The following is a 4,767-nucleotide window of genomic DNA, read 5'->3' as shown; positions in this document are numbered from 1 at the left end:
TTTGTGTCTTTCAGTTACATGAAACATAGCACAAAATTATCAACAAGGATCATATATAGTGAAGAATATCTGATAATTAGGCCACCATATGGCATGGCTGTAATTTCAGATAAATTCTTCATCCCAAAAGCTGTTACTAACAGGTTCTGTTTTCTTGCCCAGCTCAGTCACACTGACCCACTGACCTTGTATCGAAAGTGCTAACAGTTATTTTTTTGATATTGTGCCACCACACCCAAGAGCAATAAAGAAAAAGCTTGTCTGATGATCCGACAATATGATGAGAAGAGTAAAGAGGGAGACAGCAGTGCTGTTCCAAGCCCCCTGCCACCAGAGTGGGAAAGATACCACAGACTGATGCATGTGACAGCAGTACTGGAACAAGCCCAGAGCTGGCCACTGCATGCAAATCCTACTTCTTGGGAAGCTACATGGTTTTTAAATTCTTTTTTCTTTTTAAATCAGAACAAACATTTGATGAAAGGTTGCAGCTGCACGCTCAGAGCGCTCACTGGAAAACCCTTCCAGACTACAACTTTTGTTACACCTGATCTGAGGCCAGACTCAAGACCTCCAAGTCAGAACTCTTATCACTGAGCTATGGCTGGTTTGAGCCTGCACCATTTCTCTCTTCCCAGCGCCTTGCAATTATGCAAAGACAGGCTTCACATATACATCCTCCAATCTAATTTTTTTATTTTGTGCATTTAGTTCCAGTCACTTTGGTCGATGAAGTTAGATTCAAGTTTTTCCCCATTTCATAGAGTCATAGAATTGTTTGAGTTGGGAAGGACCTTGAAGGTTATCTAGCCCAACTCCCCTGCAATGAAGAGGGATGTTTACAGCTAGACCAGGTTGCTCAGAGCCTGCACCAGCCTGACCTGGAATGTCTCCTGGAACAAGGCATCCACCACATCTCTGGGCAGTCTGTTCCAGTGCTTCACTACCCTTATTTACAGCTTATTTAATTGTCCTGTTTCTCTCTGTCACCCTCTCCTGAAGCCTCAGTCCTCATGCATTGAATGCAGGTGATAAGTTTCTCAGGAAAAATTATTTTTCAACAAATTAGTGCTTTACAATAACATTTCTCATGACAGGAAAATCTTCCATCTCAGCCTTACTAAGAATTTCCACTGAGAAAGGCAGAAGCTTATCCTTACACTTCACTGATAACATTTAGCTTGTCATGCAAATAAAGTCTAACTAACTGGATGTGCAAGCCCTTAAAGTTAAAACACTGGCTCTTTCCTATGAGGCAGCAGTCTGTGTCAGGTAGAAAAGTTCCTGGCATCCCACCAAAGCCCATGGAAGTTACTGTAAATTTCAGCAGGCTTTGGTTTAGATTTTCTCTGCACAAGCGTCAGACAAGACCAGTGTAAGTTATACCTAACTGTATTAAAAAATAAAAATCGTAGCATTTTAAGATTCAAAACCAAATGATATTTAGTGATTATTTTACTTTGGCATCTACGTGGCTTAGATCCAGCCTATTTCAGGAGTGTTTACAAGAAGACTCAAACCTTGATTGAGACTGCATTGAAAACAAGAACAAGATAGATCTGTTCCTTATGGGAACAAAATGGGGTGATCTGTGCACCTACAAGAAGAGGATAGGTGAATCCAAACATCCTCTGAACTGAGCTGACCCAAGGATGCCTGGGCAGCAATGGACAGGCTGCTGTCCATTGTAGCCTGTGCCAGCGTGTCTTCTGTTCAGAACAGGGAAGAAAGATAGGGTAGAGCTGTCATAGCTGAGACTCCCTCGGGCTGTTAGTGCAATGGGCCATCACAAAAGGGCCATAGATGCTTTAGGATCCCATGGCCCTGAAACACTCCTTAAAAACTAACTGATTTCCAATGACCCAAATAGTCAAACCTGAAAAGATCAATTCATTAGCCTGCTACATTCTCCAGCGACCCAGAACCCAAAACTGCGACCCTAGAAACTTGGTCTGCTTAAGTTTCGTGACCAGAGACTCCGCAGATAACCACGAGAGGCGATTTAATAGTGTGTGGAATTATCAGTCTGACTCCAGGCTCCTAGCGCTCCTACTGAAGCCAACTGTCTTCTTCCTTACAAGCCATCAGGAACAACAGCACTGAAAGCAGTAATTACACTGAATGAACCTCTCCTCAGAGTGGAATTGAGCACAGTTTCACAGTGCACCAAAACGTGTACCCTGGTGCTTGGGGAACTCAGGTTTTTCTGCAACACTGGGCTCATGACTTTTTCTGAGCAAAATGGACATTGCCTGCATTCCAGTAAAGGAGCAGAGGATTGTACAAATTAGTGCTGGAAGGGACTGCAAGGGGTCACCTCATCCATCCCCCTGCCCCAAGGCAGGCTCATCTCTAACCAAACCATTCCTGACAGATGTTTATCTAGCCTGTTCTCAAAAACATCCAGCACACATCCCACAGCCTCCTTCAGTGGTAGCAATAACTTATTCTGAGATTCCAGAACTCAGCTCAACATGTGTACTGTCTTACTTAAAGTACAAGGATGAGGCATGCATCAACTTTTAAATACACAGATGTGTTACAATTTATCACATCAAGAAAGTAGGAGTTAGGGTAGTATGTTTAGGTCGTGGTTGGACTCCACGATCTTTGAGATCTTTTCCAACCTGAGTGATTCTATGATTCTATGAAAGCCCTCATCAATGCAAGGCTGATGGCATAGTATCTCACACACACTTCTACTGAAAGAGAGTGGACTTCCAGAGCAACTGACTACAGCTGATCTGCTCCACACTAATAGAGATGGCTCTGAACAACACGTCCCTTCACACCAACACTGAGGCTTTTCAGGCACTTAGAAAGTACTCGCGATACACCTGAATGCACTCAAGTGCATTGGCTCTGGTTTGCAGAGCAGCATTCTCTTGCAACGTCAATGGGGCTCACAGCCTCCCTCACTGGAAGGCTGTCTTGAAGGTACGTGAGGTCTCTGCTGTGGGACAGTTCCCCACACTCTCACTTTGAAAGTTGCTAGGAGCAATTGGTGCAGATAGATACTGCTGTTTCCATCAGCTCTTCCATTCTCTGGGTACTCAGGGCCAGTGGTAGGCCAAGGGTTTCTTTACTGATGTTCATAAAGGTAAAATCCCATTTTCAGCCTTTTTTAGTAACTTCTGACTTCCATTACACTTACTGGAGTGTAGAAGACAAAACAACAACAACAACAAACAGGTCTCATCTGATTTCAAGACAGGTTTTGGAAAAAAAAAAAAGAGTTGTCTCTTGATATCTTTGGGAGAAGAAAAAGGCTGCTTATTCTTCCACGTGGCTTTTCTCTTCATCAAATTGTCCCCGATACTGTGTGTATTGAAAGCAATTAGAGTTTCATCATCCTTCCCTCAAAGTCAATATGTGCTTGGCATTTTCTCCAAAATGGGCCTGAGGCACTCTGTAACATTTGTGGAAGTCTGCAGAATATAAATTAATACAGTGATTAGCAAAATTGTCAATTGATTTTAGTACTATTAGGCAGGCCGTTCTTCGAAGGGGAAAGATAGGGCAACAAAGAAGCAAGTGGTAAAGTTTATAAAGGAGAACACAGAAGAAGGGGAGAGAAGCTTCTCTGTGTCTGATGGATTTACTGGTCTCATCCCTGTGAAACAAATGAGGAGTCTACATCGTTCTTCTCCCTGGAAAGGCATGGCTAGGTGAGGCACAGTGAGTTACTCCCACAGAAAGGTGCAATTCCTGAGTTTCACGACTGCCCTGAATTCATCCTGTAGCACTAGCTGCATAACACTCAGTGCCTCAAAGCCTCCCCTCACACATGGCTGCAAGTTGCTTTTACAATATCAGTGACCTGAATATATGAGAGCAAAACTCTCAGAGAGAATTAGATTCAAGAGGCATGAAGCTTCCCAGGAATCTGAAAGAACTGGCATTTAGGCCTTCATGGCCCGCTAGAGCCAGTTAAAAGGTCAGAAATAAAAGGTTATTGACCTGTAGATTTTCTTGAGACTCAGAGGGCACCATGACTTCAGCCCTAGAGTTCTTCTCACAACACAGGGATCACAAAGGAGTTTGTAGGTCACCAACCCCACAGCATATGAAATCACGAAAATGACCGGTAAATTTACTCTGTGTTTTACTTGACTGCATTGAATGTAAATAAATTACTAAGAAATTGTCACTAGTTGGAAAGCTCGTGAAAGGCATAAGTACCTCTCCTCACTGGAATTAATATTAAGTACATTTTTGTGGCTTGAATTATATAACCAGTCAAAACATAGGATCGTAAAGGCCTTACATGACCTTATAATATATGAATCAATGTTGCTTGTCTGTGGTGAGGCAAAGTATCTCTGAGTCTGAGTTTAGTTTTTCCTCATATCCTTTAAGCTGTATCTGAACAGCTCCTGAAAACCTACGCAGTTACTCTCTCTTCAAACAAATATAGTCCATACAAGTCATACTATTATATATTACACACAAGAAGGGGTTGTTCTTGACACGTTGCCAAGAAAACCTGAGAACACAAGTCTGTATCACTTTGATCATGGAAGACAAGTGGCTCCAGTTATTTGAAATTGTATTTGACAGGATGGAAGTAAGATAGGAAGTGAAATGTTAAACTCCAGTATAAAGATCAGTGCTTTAAGAATATGTAAGCAAAATAGAATAGAAGAAGTGGGTTTTCAAAAGGTCAGGGAAAGACTTGAGTATAAATTTTATTAAATACCTATTTGAAAATCTGTGCACGATGCAAGTGAACTCTCAACTGTTGCTGTACTCAAAGCATCCTCGCTA

Source organism: Gallus gallus, chromosome Z (assembly GCF_016699485.2).
Source record: "Gallus gallus isolate bGalGal1 chromosome Z, bGalGal1.mat.broiler.GRCg7b, whole genome shotgun sequence".
NCBI classification, from domain to species: Eukaryota; Metazoa; Chordata; class Aves; order Galliformes; family Phasianidae; genus Gallus; species Gallus gallus.
Note: the sequence above shows the minus strand (reverse complement) of the source record.